Here is a 16,096-nt window from a genome sequence, read left to right as displayed (position 1 = left end):
ACCTTGTTGCAGTCTCTCTTTCTCTGTTTCCCCCACTCCTGCTTGTCCCCACCACCTCTCCCCAGAGCTTTTTGTTGGCTATGAAAAAGCAAACTGCCATGGCAGGGAAAGCTGCATGACAAGGAACTGAGGGCAGTCACCAGCCAACACCCACTTGGAACTGAGACCTTCAATGCAGTTACAATTTTCACTCAATACAAAATCATATAGAGTCGTGAACAAGTACCTGTTCTGCATTCTGTCACAAGGAGCAGTGGGAAGAGAAGAGAGACTTAGTTTTTTTTTCCAGTTGAACTGAGATTCTTCTTTCACCAGAAATGTGAATTTTGCATGGTGCTTAGTTGCTCAGTTGTGTCCGATTCTTTGCGACTCCCACAGACTGTAGCCCACAAGACTTCTCTGTCCATGGGGCTTCTCCAGGCAAGAATACTGGAGTGGGTTGCCATGTCCTGCTCCAGGAGATCTTCCCAACCCAGGGATCAAACCCAGGTCTCCTGCATTACGAGTGGATTCTTTACCAGCTGAGCCACCAAGAAGTCCATATTTTGCATTCCAGTTCAGTTCAGTCGCTCAGTTGTGTCCAACTCTTTGTGACCCCAAGAAACACAGCAGACCAGGCCTCCTTGTCCATCACCAACTCCCAGAGTCCATCAAACCCATGTCCGCTGAGTCGGTGATGCCATCCAACCATCTCATCCTCTGTCGTCCCCTTCTCCTCCTGCCCTCAATCTTTCCCAGCATCAGGGTCTTTTCAAATGAGTCAGCTCTTCGCATCATGTGGCCAAAGTACTGGAGTTTCAGCTTCAACATCAGTCCTTCCAATGAACACCCAGGACTGATCTCCTTTAGGATGGACTGTTGGATCTCCTTGCAGTCATTTTTCATTAGGTTTAATGAAATTGGTGAGAACATCCCTGAGAGATTGAAGATGGACTTGAGAGGTCCATATGAAAGAAAACTAACATTTGTTGAGGGCTTACTTGTGCCAGGCACTGTGCTGGGCAATGACCTACCTATACAAAGATTATCTAATTGAATCTTCATAATAACATTATTCTAAATAGTAACAGTGGTAGTACTAAAAGAAGAATAAGAGGAGGTAAGGAGGAGGAAGAGAAATAATAGCAAACTTTTATTCAATACTTCTTAGGAGCTGATAACTTAAGTACTTTAAAAATATCTCATTTCATCTTCTCAACTATCCAATGAAGTAGCTTATAATTATTAAAAATCATTTTATAGCAATAAAACTAAGGCACAGAGAAGTCTTGCCCAAAGTTACATGACTAATAAAACACAGAGCCATGATTTGAACCCAGGCAATCTGGCTTAAAGCTCAACATTCAGAAAACAAAGATCATGGCATCCGGCCCCATCACTTCATGGGAAATAGATAGGGAAACGTGTCAGACTTTATTTTGGGGGGCTCCAAAATCACTGCAGATGGTGACTGCAGCCATGAAATTAAAAGATGCTTACTCCTTGGAAGAAAAATTATGACCAACCTAGATAGCATATTCAAAAGCAGAGACATTGCCAACAAAGGTCCGTCTAGTCAAGGCTGTGGTTTTTCCTGTGGTCATGTATGGATGTGAGAGTTGGACTATGAAGAAGGCTGAGCGCCAAAGAATTGATGCTTTTGAAGTGTGGTGTTGGAGAAGACTCTTGAGAGTTCCTTGGACTGCAAGGAGATCCAACCAGTCCATTCTGAAGGAGATCAGCCCTGGGATTTCTTTGGAAGGAATGATGCTAAAGCTGAAACTCCAGTACTTTGGCCACCTCATGCGAAGAGTTGACTCATTGGAAAAGACTCTGATGCTGGGAGGGATTGGGGGCAGGAGAAGGGGACGACTGAGGATGAGATGGCTGGATGGCATCACGGACTCAATGGACATGAGTCTGAGTGAACTCCGGGAGTCGGTGATGGACAGGGAGGCCTGGTGTGCTGTGATTCATGGGGTCGCAAAGAGTCGGACACGACTGAGTGACTGAACTGAACTGAGTCTGGCTCTAGGGAAGTGAAAGTCATTCAGTTGTGTCCAACTCTTTGTGACCCTGTGCACTATACAGTTCATAGAATTCTCCAGGCCAGAATACTGGAGTGGGTAGCCTTTCCCTTCTCCAGGGAATCTTCCCAATCTAGCAATCGACCTGGGGTCTGCTGCTTTGCAGACAGATTTTTCACCAACTGAGCTACCAGGGACGTCCTTATCTGGCTATAGAGTCCCCCATATTTAGTCCACACAGGCTCTGAAATCACCACATAATTATCATCCTAAATGTGACATTTTTCTCATGTTTCCCCATGTCTTTGCACTAAGATGGGTCACAGCAAGTTTAAACGTAAGTGCTACCACTCTATCTTGCAAAGTTACAAGTCCTGTAAACCAAGTGCTATTATCCTTACTCCCATCAGCTGTGAAGAGGAATGACCCAGAATTAATATCACACATTTGTTGTCGCGGCAGTGTTGCTAGGTCGTATCCGGCTCTTTGCGACCCCATGGCCTGCAGCCCACCAGGCTCCTCTGTCCGTGGGATTTCTCAGGCAAGAATACCGTACTGGGTTGCCACTTCTTTCTCCAGGGATCTTCCCAACCCAGGGATCAAACGCACACCTCCTGCACTGGCAGGCGGGTTCTTTACCACTGAGCCCCCAGGGAAGCCCAATATCAAACATACCTTGAAGGTTAAAAAAAAAAAAAAAAACAAAAACTGGGCCTGTTTGTCCAAGGTTAAACTCTTCCTGGAATACACACAGAGACATACTTTGTTCCCCACTGGGATCCCCACCTGCCTAGACCATGTATCCAGACAGAGTCCTAGAAACGTCAGACAAGTCACTGACACAAAGACAAATCAAGCCGCAGAACACAAGAGCCGATCGCAGGGAGGAACGGCTTTACATCTCCATGCCAGCAGGAGCGGCTGGAGGGTCATCTCCCTCTGCCTCTCAGCCCTCCCTGCTCTGCTCCTCGGCCTTGGCCGGCTGCCCTGCTGACACTCACACCTGGCACTGGCCTTCTGCAGACACGCTGAACACTCCTCAAGGACAGGCACTTGCATTTGTTCCACGGATCATATACTGGGTAGAGTGCGTGTGCCAAGCACTGTGTTAGATGCTAGGGCTGCATCTGCCCTTACCATTTCTCCCCCCAGAACAACTCTCTCATTAACACTTAACACAAGCTGGGTCTCTGATAAGCTGCTGGATGAACTGTTAAGGAGCGAACTGATGGAAAAAGGAAAGGAGAGAGGATTAAATGTTAAACCAAACAAAAAAGCTATTCCTCCAGGACAAAAGGGAAGGCCCTTGGATAAATTAACTTTGTGATTCTAATACCAAGTCTGTGATACATCTTTAGCGGTTCTCATCCTACAGATGAAGAAACTGAAGCTCAATTGACATAACTTACCCAGGACTTTATGGCTAAAGCCATGGCCAAGATTCAACTCCAGGCAGTTTGAGGCTACAGTGCATGTATCTAACCATGAAATATACTGCTTCTCAATACGGTACCTGGCACAAAATAGTCACTCAATGAATAGAAATTTGGCAGATGGCTGGATGGGCAGATGAATGAATGGGAAGATCGGAGAATGGGTGAACGGATGAACAGACAGATAAATTAATGGATTTACTATGTAGAGCTACAAAAGGAAACAGAGTGGCCTAAGAAATGTGGTGTCTATTTCCAGATCTGTGAGAACAGCAAGTGGTAGCTTCTCTCTTCTTACAAATCAATACAAGTCCTCCAAGGCTTGGGCTTGTGGCTTCGTTCATTATGTCAGTGGTGGGTAGGTGCATTCTTGAAGGTGGTCATGGAAAAACAGAAAGGCAGATTTATGAGTTAAGGGGTAATGAGGCCTCAGGCAATGTGATTATATAATTGTGAAACCACTAATTATCTTTGTGGCTGTGTTGGTTGGAAGCAATGAGAAAGGTAATCAAAACCTGGGCTTTGGGGGAAAATGTATTCCCTTCCACTCTCCTTCTCCTAGGCACCATACACTATTGCATTTTACCAAGAAAATGTGGTTTAGGGAACTTCAGAGTGAACAGCGGGTAGACCTAGATGTTCCAACACCGTATCAGGTTCGTACAGCAACGGCTCAGTGGCAAGGTAAGTGAGATCTGTTTGAGCTGGTGACATACTGCACATAGAGCACTGGACCCATGGGGCAAGAAAATGGGTTTTGGTACATTAAGATCCCAGAAGCCAAAGACAGCCTCTCATGTGAGCTCACACTAGTCATTTGTTCGAGGATCTTCCCCGGTGGCTCAGATGGTAAAGAATCTGCCTGCCAATGCAGGAGACCTGGGTTCGATCCCTGGGTCAAGAATATCCCCTGGAGAAGGGAATGGCACCCTACTCCATCCAGTATTCTTGCCTGGAAAATTCCATGGACACAGGAGCCTGGTGGCCTACAGACCCTGGTGTCACAGAAGAATCAAACATGACTGAGCAACTAACACTTTCACCAACACTCTGTGATGGCTCTCCATGTCAACTCAGAGTAAACGCTGAAGTCCCTTCAGTGGCTGAAAAGACCCTACCTGCCCTGGCTCCCAGTAGTTAACTTCCCCCTTCTTCACTCTAGGCCTTCCCTGACACCTCAGTTGGTAAAGAATCCATCTGCAATGCAGGAGACTGCAGTTCACTTCCTGGGTCAGGAAGATCCACTAGAGAAGGGATAGGCTACCCACTCCGGTTTTCTTGGGCTTCCCTTGTGGTTCAGCTGGTAAAGAATCCACCTGCAATGCAGGAGACCTGGGTTTGATCCCTGGGTTGGGAAGATCCCCTGGAGAAGGGAAATGCTACCCACTCCAGTATCTGGGTTCGAGCCCTAGGCTGGGAAGATTCCCTGGAGAAGGGAAAGGCTACCCACTCCAGTATCCTGGCCTGGAGAATGCCATGGACTGTATAGTCCATTGGGTCACAAAGAGTCGGACACGACTGAGTGACTTTCACTTTCTTCACTGTGCTCCAGATGTGCTGGCCTTGTCTTCCCTAAATGTCTACAAGGCTGACTTCCTCATCTTTGGACCAAATGTCCCCTTCTCCTGTCTAGCACTCTTTAACCTGATATGTTTTGTCTTTTTCTATGGTGCTTATCACCATATAATATATTATAGAAGTAAATTCCTTGCGATGCTTATTTTTTATTGCCTCTCCCTCCCTCTACCAGAATGTAAGCTCTACAAAAGGAAGGAATATTCTGCTCTTATTGTTCATTGATGTACTCTAGGCCCCTAAAACAATGTCTGGTACAGCAGATACTCAATACCTATTTGTCAAATAAATGAATCCAGTTTATATTTTTAACGGGAAAGAAAAAATCACCAACTTAATTTTTTCCATTCTTAAAGAAGGGGTTCCCCAAATTCAAAAGAAAATGTATGCATGTATGTTCGGTCACTAAGTCGTGTCTGACTCTTTGCGACCTCATGGACTGCAGCACACCAGGCTTTCCTGTCCTTCAGTATCTCCGGAGTTTGATCAAACTCATGTCCATTGAGTCAGTGATGCTATCTAACCATCTCATCCTCCGCTGCCCTCGTCAAAAGAAAATATTTCACATCAAAACTCTAAAACATAGGGTTAAAAAAAAAAAAACCCAAAACAAAACAAATATTTTAAAAATCTACAATTGTATTAATTTAAAACCTGGGGAAATTTTGTGGACTGACTCCCCCACCCCGCAATTTCAACTAAATATCTTCTGAAGAGGTAGACGGCCCTCTGGCTAAGATATACAACACTGAAGAGGCCAGATTGGTGTTTTGGGATTCTGTTGTGCAACATGTTAAAAGGCAAGAATAAAAATTAAATACCTAAGCAATACTGGAGATTTGATCAAGGTCAGTGGTGAAAACTGTATTCATTTCTTGCTCCTCATTTGTTCTGATGAGGGCTCAGACCCTCCCGACTGCCATAATCAATGTGTCACTCGTGTTAAGACTGTGGGATCAATGGGAGAAAAATGCAGTGCTGAGGCAGAAATGAGTTAAGCAGAGGGATGGGCGGACGCGGTGGGTGGTGAAGAGTCTGCCCAGGCTGATGGGGTAGGGAACGGGCCAACAACAACGGTGCCACTCGGGGATTCAGGCAACTGCCCCCCAACGAGGGGTGAGGGGTGAGTAGTGGGCACCCCTAAGCACTCAGTGCCTGCCGTGTTCTCCAGAGAACATCTGAATGATCCCCAAACAGCTTTCCCATCCAGGGCTTGCTGCTAGTCCCTGTTGCAAGGAATCGAGACTCCCTTCAATCATTCTCTAAGAAGAGGGCACTAAAGAAGCTCTCCAGATTTGAAGTTTCTGTTGCCATTTATAGGAAACACCGGTTTCTTGCTCACTGGAATTAACCAAGATAACAGTAAAAAGACCCAATATATAGTAGGTGTTACATCTCTTTTCCTTTTTCCTGCTGGGACACACATGGGAGAAACAATGTTGCTATTGAGATCTGTATACTTTGCTTCGGAGAGTAGGAGATGGGAGTCTATTTTTAGCACTTAAGGAATTTCTTACCTATCTCCCTAAGTAAAATGAGTCACAACGTGTACTTCACTCTCTAGGATCTAAAGGCTCCTTCTGGGTGTCTAGAGGTTGTCAGTTTTGCTCCTTCCAGTAGAACTGGGGTGAAACTAATAAGAGAAAGCATAGTGACACCTCAAGGGTGCACTAACAATCCACTTCCCCCTCAAAACACACACACACACACACACACACACACACACAATAAAGAAGCTATAGGAAAAAAAAAAAAAAAAGAATTTTTTTTTCAGGGAATGCCACACTCCTCAAAAAGGTTACCTGACCTTCTAAAAAGAATCCTGCTAGACAACTGCTTCCAAATTCTATAGACCTATCCATCCTGCTTTCACTTCAGAGCAACTTACTTGGAAGAGCTGGGCGCCCTACAAAGAGGCCAGTCTGATTAAGTTAAGGAAATAGCAAAATACACCTCACGTACAGAGGCACCTTGGGCTATCAGGTAGTATTCCACAGTGTTGTTTCATTAAAGGAAAATGATAAGCATAACAGAAAACAACAAGTCTATGTTAATTTTTAATAGCAATGCATTTGCTCTATTAGGATAGTGTTTTATTCATGTACTTCATAATAAATACATATGGTAGCCTGGAGTTACCTCTATCTGCATCTCAGGGCAGGAACCATATATTTCATTAGGTTGGCTCTAGACATAAGAGGAATATTACCTAAATGGTCAAGGAGTTAGTTCGCAGGGCCGCAAGCGTTCTTTCAGTAGCTATAGCCACATAATCTATTGCTTTCTTTCCCACACTCCAAGCTTACCTAAGGGTACAACTAAACCATACTGATTACTCAGACATTTTTTTTTTTTTTTGGTCTGCTCCCTTATCATTATGTTTGAACAATGGAAATAAAAACAACAAAAATCTCTGGAAGACTTTTTTCATGTCAGTGTGGTCTCACTCCCTTTACCAAGCAGCCAGACAGGCTGGAAGTGGGTTTCTATGTGATTAGGAGCTAAGCATTTCTTCTAACCCTGCTTTCAACAGAATTAAAGAGAATGGTTGAAAACCACCTGCCCAAAACCTCTGTTAGACTAGGAGGAGGCAAACTAAGCACAATGTCTTATGAGCAACAGCTACATGAAGGCTAGTTTTAAACATGGATGTCAATTATATCTCAAAAAGAAAAGCTTAATGGAATATATTGCTGCTATGGATGGAAACCAGGTCTGCACATTTGTGCTAAGTGAATGTCTTGGTAGTAATAGCTGCAAAATAGCCAGGACTTAGAGACAGAAGCACTGAGGCCCACCTCCTAGGAGAATGAGCAAAAGAAAAGAACAATATCTTTCCACTCCCTTTGCAGGCATCTTACATTTAGAAAAGGACAATCCCACAGGCTGAAAAGTTATTTCAGCTTTTTAAACTTCAATCCATGCTGACACCATCCTTAAATTCTGACTTAACATATCTGGATTTTAAGTAAGTTTTGCTTTTATATTAACGTGATTTGATTTTGGTTTTTATTTTGTCATGATTTAGAGGTTTTTAAATAAAAAAAATTTACTACGACACGTACAGTCATTTCAGCTCTGTGCGTCAAATTTCTCCTTTTCCAAGATCTTACCTCCTTACTTAAGGCTGCCTCCCTTCCTATCAGCAGAAGGAAGAGCCACACTTTTCCTCCAAAAGAAGATAATCCAAAGACGAGATTCATTTGGAATTTCTCCCAACTAATTACTCATCAGGTTGGTTGGAAGAGTCTGTAAAAGCTTAGAGTGCTGAGACCAGGGGACTGGGACATAAACTGCACAGCACCCCCTGGAAAAACACACGCAAATACATTAAGGTCAACCACGTGAAGCAGTTCTCCATTACCTGCTCAGTACCCCACAGCTCCGGAAGCCTCATCTGAGAGGATTTCCCTTTAAAGATTTCTGTGCAGAACCAGAACTAGTCAGAGATATATACAAAGGCAAAACCACGGGGCTGAAATATAATAATTAAGATGGGTGAGTCTGTACAGATTTTCTAAACTAATTTTTACACTTGGCAGGGTTTATGCCTTCACACAAACATATTCTTGGATGTATAACAAAATAAAATTATTCTTAGTCATTTAAATGCTGACTTTGATTATTATTGAGAGCTTCAGTCCACGTCTAAATCTACAATGGAAGACAAAAGATAGGCTGACTGCATGCCAGAGTACTCTTACTGAATGACAGTGTCGACTTGGTCCCTGGGGACATTTAAGCATGGGACCCCCTCAAGGCTGGAGTTAGGGTGTGTCTATAAGTAGCTGCATATTGGGGGAGGGATGGTAGAAATGGTATATCTGTGTATAAAACCCTGTTTATACCTTACCTTAGGGAATTTGGGTTTCCCTTGCGGCCCAGCTGGTAAAGAATCCACCTACAATGCGGGAGACCTGGGTTCAATCCCTGGGTAGGGTAGATCCCCTGGAGAAGGGAAAGGCTACCCACTCCAGTATTCTGGCCTGGAGAATTCTATGGACTGTATAGTCCATAGGGCCGCAAAGACTCGGACACAATTGAGCAACTTTCACTTTCTTTCACTTTTTTAGGGAATTTGGACTTGATTTTCAACATTTATACTATACCAATACTAGAAACAGTATACAAAACACAATACTTAGCACTGTTTAAGTGCTTATCAGTTAAGTACTTGATAAGCATAACCTTATTCTCCACACTCCGCTTGGACGGAGGCTGAATTCCTTACTTTGGGAATGCTAACATGCCTTTTGAAATATATTACTACGTGGCAGTTGTTTCAAAATGTTTTACAAAAATGTTAGCAGTCCTAAATTTGTTCCCAATAATAAGAATCCAAAAATCTGGGGATTACTGCACTAAGAGATCTTACCACCGTGTGGTAACACCCGTCTCATACTCGACCGGCTGGATCAGAGGGAGGCGGGAGGGATTTCTCTGATGCATTACTGAGTGAGAGGCCTTCAATAATTTATGTCAATATACTATTTCATTTCCTCCTCAATATAAAGCAACCTCACAGGGTTGTTATATATAATTTGACTGATGAGTAAACAGAAGCTTAAAGAGATCAGTAAGTTGCCCAGCATCAATGTTGCTCAGATAAAAGCGCAGAGACAGGATTTAAACCTAGCACCTGTGAGGTCCCAAAAGCCATATTCTTTCCGCCACATCCTACTGGTACTTGGGCTCCCCTGGTTGGATTTCAAAGAGAAACTAGTAAGTTTCTTCTTAAAGATGAGGAAGGAGGAAACGTTTTCAGACACATTCCCAACTGAGAATTCCACAGACTTTACCAGTGATTCATAGAGGATGCAATCTTTCAACGGGAGGAAGTTTGAAAAGCACACACACTATGTGGTACAGGGATTATGTATTTGATTTGGAGTAAGGAGCTGGGGCTCCTTGGCAGCGTAAAGCTGCATTCACTTTCAACTCAGTCTTTGTTCCTAAAGAACCGTAACATACACAATATACGCCAGATATTGAGAGCTTCATGTATATATATATTCTTATATATGGAGTCATTTGTATACTCGGTCGCTTGGTTATATCCAACTCTTTGCAACCCCATGGACTGTAGCCTGCCAGGCTCCTCTGTCCATGAGATTTTCCAGGCAAGAATACTGGAGTGGATAGCCTTTCCCTTCTTCAGGGGATCTTCCCAACTCGTGTATCGAACCCATGTCTACCTCCATCTTCTGCATTGCAGGGAGATTCTTTATTGCTTTAGCCAACGGTGAGTTACGTGAGGTCCTATTCATTTGCTATCTGACAGTCACAGAATACCAAATCAGGGATTCCTCTCTCTACAAAGGACTTGAGAAGACATTCCCATTCAATAAGCTATTGTGAGGCCTGAATCTGCCAGTCCTCTTCTTCTTCCGCCTCATTCCCCGCCAGCTTCACTGGGAAAGGAGAACAAAGAGCCTGCCGCCCTGCCCCCAGCTCCCCCTGGACGCCACTGGCCTGTGACCTGGGCCACATGGTAGTGGCAGGAAGGACTTGACCAGGATCCTATCCATCTTCCCTCCCCCTCTGGGTGGCCAATGAGCTGGAAAATGAAGGCCACAATGCAGGTTCCTGAGACTCTTAATTAGGTCACAGCTGATCCTGGTCCCCTTCATCCGACAGCTGGGGCCAGTGGGCCGGCACACCCCTGTGCAGGGGTGCCCAACTTGAATACATCCTTTCTTCCTTAAGACGCCCCTCACAGACCAGACCCAAGGAAACCCAGCAATGCAACTCTTCTCCATATAGGTCAAAGCACTCTTGGAGAACAGGCCCTCCTTGGGAATAACACTTTAAGAGGGGGCACGAGCAGAAGAGCGTATGGGACAGTTAAGAAGCAGTCTGCCAAATGGAGGGCTCAGAGAGGGCAAAACAGCAGTCTTCCAATACCATGGGTCAGCTATGGCCAGAGAAACAAGGATTCAAGGATAAAAATTAGTCACGTGACTTCAGATAAGCCCCCTAACTCCTCTGTTCCTCTGTTTTCTTATAGGTAGAATTGGAATAATTATAGTACCCACCTTACAGGATTGCTAAGAGGAATAAACGTAACAAATACTACTATGTGTAAGTGGGTCCGGTGAGCACTATAGCAATGTTTGATGATGAAAATTAGGCAGAGTTGGGCTCAATACAAAATCTTCTCCTAAAAATTATAAATGAATGTTAAAAAAAAGTGACTTGCACTAAAGGCAGTGATAAGCTAGTAAGTTCCCCATGACTAACAGCAGTCATCTGGGCAGGACATGGGGGCATAGAAACAAGCCCATGCAGAGACGCTACAGGAAAAACCCCTTTATTGGTAGGGGAATGTTGAAAAAGTAGTAACATTATGTTTTATGGTGCTTTCAGAATATTTTCCCACCGGAATTTTTCTTTCAAAGCCAACTGGGGAAGTAAGTAGGGTATCAGGGCCACTGCACAGAAGAGGCACCGATAGGCCAAATGTCTTGTCTGAAGCCAAAGAGCTTTATCTGAAAGTGCAGGCTTCTGAACAGAGAGCACCCGTGGCATCTTAGGCACTGTTTCTCCCTGCACCTCACCCCCATTTTGTCCAGGACAGGCCTCATTTCTGCGGAGACTCATCCCTGTCAATTCCCGCCCCATCTGAATTGTCCCTTCTCGGCCTAATGCTGCCATCTGCTTGCTTGAGCTTCCAAAATCCTGTTGTCTCACAGATCTCCCCGCTTAACCCTGCGTTTGTCTGTCAACATAATTTGTTATTACCAAAGGAAAGAGAGGGAAATACATGTTTAAGCTTGAGCTTTGACTCTAGGGTTCCAGGAAGAGGCTAGGGAATCATAAAACCGGGAGGGCCTTCAAAAACAGAGAGAGGTGGGTGAAAACCACCTACGTAGAGGTCCCCAGGTGTGCACCATACACTTCTGCGTTGTTCTTCTTAAGTTACACATCCACCGGACATACCCACAGCACCCAATGTGTCCCTGTCTTAGAATCTGGGAAAAAGGAAAGACCATTGCCAAGGCTTTTTAGCAAGGAGGACCATACTGGGCTTTAGTTTCTAGAGTATCTCATGGGGGCCACGGGGAGATAGATGGCCTGGCAGCTACTAAGAGCTTCAGGCCCATAAACCAAATTGCCTGAAAGAGCGACTCAGTTATTTTCTCATTCACGGCTTCCAATGGCACCAACAAAGCCTGAGTCATCCGAGTCCCTGGAGAGACATATCTGGCCTGTGCACACATCCGTGCTCATTACTGCTGGACAGTCCTCAGCTATCCACACCAAACAAGCACCTCCCCACCTCCAGGGCCACATTTAATTTTTGCTCCTGTTTGCATACATCCATGGAAGGACCTGGATCTCCTGGGAGAAGGAAACGCACAAACTCTCTCACATTTTAATTTATTTTTTAAGCAGGTGAGTATTCATTTATTCATTTGGCTGTGCTGTGCAGCAGGCAGGATCCTAGTTCCCTGACCAGGGATTGAACGCTTGCCCCCTGCATTGGTAGCCCAGAATCTTAACCCCTGGACCATCAGGGAAGTCCCGAACTCTCTTTCCAAATGCTGGCCATGCTAATTCCCCTCCCTTCTCCGATTCTCCCTTGACCACACCTTCTTCCTTCCTGCGCCTTCTCCCCCTGCCCCTCCCGCTCGTCATACCTCTCTTCTTCCATGCTTTCACTCCCTTATTTTTCTTTCTTCTCCAGTCGTCCCTTTTTTCTCCCCTCCTTCCCTCCAACTGACCTGACAGTTTTCCTTCAACTTTCTGCTCTTTCCTGTCCTACTCCCAAATCCCCTTCTCCCTCCACAATGTATGGGGAAGGCTACTAGTATTGCCCTCTGCTACCCAAACAAGATAAAAGTTTATGGAGCCATGATCCTTTCCGCTCACCTCTTTTATGATTGTTATAAAAGCAGTTCTCGTAATTAATTTCCCATGTCTAAGACATTACAGATATGCCCAAATGCAAGCTTCTGAAGGAATCTCTAGAAGGCAGAGCCGAGGTAGCGTAGGGATCAGACACTGCTTTTTTTAAGATCTGCCTCACCCTTGCGTCCCTGTGTGAAAGACACACCCTCCTTGTGTCCTTCCAAACTTCACACGTTGAAGCTCTAAACCACGCGGTGCTTCTAAATGTGACTTTATTGGGAGACAGGCTCTTTAAAGAGGTGATTATATTAAAATGAGGTCATCTGGGGAGGCTCTAATCCAATATGACTGGGGTCATCATAACAAGAGGAAATTCAGATGTGCGGACAACCGGGCCTCGCACGGAGGGAAGGCTGCGAGAGGACACAGCCAGGAGCCGGCCGCCTGCAAGCTGAGAGCCGAGGCCTCGGAGGAGACGGAACCTGCTCACCCTGCTCACCCAGCCATCGGAGCTCTGAGAATGCAAGCACCCCTCACTTAAGCCACTCTGTACGTGGTATTTTGTTATGGCAGCCCTAGCAAGTCAATACACTCTGTGGAGTAGATAGGCTATTTGTGAAGTAAATACAGGTATCTGCCTGTCTTTTCTTGCATTTGGGGAATCTGGACAAAAACTCGATGCCTATCAAGCTGTTATTCTTTCAGTTTAAGGAGAATTCTTTCGTAAAGCAAAAAGGACCTCTACCTCCCCCCACCAAAAAAAAGTCTATGACAGGTCGCATAGTCCAGAGATGGAGGTATCACCCCAAGACCGCTTGTGTTCTGAAGGCCCTGCCCTGCCCGAATGCAGGCATGACACAGAGACACTTGTGTATCAAAAGGAACTCTTCAGAGTGGAATTGATATAATCATGCCCCCAAAATATCAACCAGATTCCCCCTAAAAAAAGAAGGCATTTGAGAAACAAACAAACAATTTAAACTGTATAATTTTAATAAGAAAAAAAGTTTACATCATACGTCCGAAGCCAGACAATACTGGATAGATTCAGAAGGTCAGCTAGACCATGGAAGTTACTAGAAATGGAAGATTATTAAAACTCAGTCTGTGGACCTTTAGACATCAGTCTGCTTTAAGGTACCTATAGAAACTCACTCGTTTACATATTCTTCTGCACAAGATGATAAGTCACTTGAGTCGTGTCTGACTCTTTGAGACCCCATGGACTGTAGCCCTCCAGGCTCCTCTGTCCATGGGATTCTCCAGGCAAGAATACTGGAGTGCATTTCCATGCCTTCCTCCAGGGGATCTCCTGACTTAGGGATCAAACTTGCATCTCTTATGTCTCCTGCATTGGCAGGCGGGTTCTTTACCACTGAGTCAGCTGGGAAGCCCATATATTCTTATGGGTCCCAGGAAAATTTTAAATTCATCTGGAAGCCCCTTTACTACATTGTCTTGAGATCTGCATACTGAAGCCCTTCTGTTCGGTGGTTAATAAATGAAACAGAATCTGAATGACCCATGAATAGCTCCTCTCTTGATTATAACCAAAGCCCCACCCACTTTTATGAGCTTCCTTGTGCCCAAACAAATCACTGATACAAGAGATTATATTACCAACATCACCCTCTAACAGACAAGCCCACAAAACCTCACAGACATAAGTGTACACAGAATTTGTGTGGTACAGCTATCTCTAATAAGCTGGGGAGGAAAAGGAAAATTCCAGACATGGGGATCTCCTTTGTGATCCTATTTTTCTCATTTTTCCTTAAGCCCCTTCTTTCACCAGAGAAGCCCCAAATCTCACAAGCAGCTCTTGCCTCCAGAGAGAGGCCACCAAGTTGCTGAACAAATCTGTTCACATAAATGGACTCTGCGTTGCTCTGGGAGAGCCCTTGTCCCCGGAAAGAAGTATCTCTCCATTTGCCACCTACATCAACAGGTTAAAGAAAAGGCAAAGACTAAATGGGGCAGAGTGTACACCTGTTCAAGCTAGTCTCTTAAGCAAAGGCTCACAGACTTCCCAGGAGAACAGGAGACATCTCATGTTAACTCCACGTCCTTAAGAAGTGCGTTGGCCCATCCCAGGAATACACAGCATTCCCCGTTCACCCCCATGGACTTGAAGGAACAGCTATGCGGGAGACCCAGAGAGGACATTCACCCAAGCTTGTATTTCCAAAGGACTCCTCGACATTTTAGCTTCTGAAATTGGTTTAATTATAGAGATGTTCAAACATTCACTAACAGTCTATTGCTCAATTCGACAATTATTATCAATGTGGTTTCAATTCTCTCTTTTTGTTGTTCTGGAGTATATTTAAGAAAATATCAAATGGAATATAATTCAGTCTTTGGGTATTACTTCCAAATGATTCTGCATATAGAGCCACCACTAAAGAGGGTACCAAAAAATGTAAAATGTCAACAAACAATTCTAAACTGGCATTCCATTCCTGGGCCACCTGCCCATCGCAGACTGTGAATTAATATCCTCTCTAAATTTAGAGAGAGATTCCTGGTTTGTGACTACATTGCATTCAGCAGGTTTCTGTGTGAACAAATAATTTCTTGAGCGTTAACATTTAAAGGTTATGGTGACTATGTTATTTCGTTTCTTCATTTTACCAGTATGCCAAGAACTTTAAAGCAGAGAGGAGGAGGAAGAAAGAAAAGAAAGGGAAAAAAAGAAACAAAGATTAAAGACAGTGGTCAAGGGCTCTCTGAACCTCTGAAACTTCTGTCCCCAAAGAAAAATCCACTATGAATTAAATTCAGTGAAATGATCCTGATAATAGCAACAATCTGTTGAGTGTTTACTATATACCAAACACTATACCATGCCCTTGAGGAGGAATCTCCTGGAACACAGAGGTACTATTCAGCTATGTCCACTCCTTGAGGGCTTTGTACATGGGAATGCCCAGTCAATTTCAAACAACATACAGCCTGGAGCGCATATGAAAAAGTAGAGGTGGGGTGAAGGTTAGTCATCGCAGTCTAAAGGTAAACCTTGGTTTTGGGAGGAGGGAGTAACCTATTTTGAGAAACTATTCCCCTTTCTTTCCTCTGGTGGGCTTACGGCATTCTTGAATCACTGTGCAGTGCCCCTAACCAGCCGACACAAGGCAATTGCTTCTTTTTGTTGAGGCCTCATTAATTTAATAAGTAAACATGGAGTTGTTTTATTTACATCCTAAAAGTGTACCATCACTAGCCGGTGGG

The 16,096-nt window shown here is 44.4% G+C and overlaps 1 protein-coding gene across 15 annotated transcripts in view; it reads right to left on the bottom strand.

Moving 5' to 3' along the window:
* Window positions 1-16,096, bottom strand: part of NRXN3 (neurexin 3) — a 1,842,793-nt gene that overhangs the window by 1,497,669 nt on the left and 329,028 nt on the right. The window lies entirely within an intron of this gene.

This window comes from Ovis aries, chromosome 7, assembly GCF_016772045.2.
Source record: "Ovis aries strain OAR_USU_Benz2616 breed Rambouillet chromosome 7, ARS-UI_Ramb_v3.0, whole genome shotgun sequence".
Lineage (NCBI taxonomy): Eukaryota > Metazoa > Chordata > Mammalia > Artiodactyla > Bovidae > Ovis > Ovis aries.
Note: the sequence above shows the minus strand (reverse complement) of the source record. Positions and strands in the feature narration are given on the sequence as shown.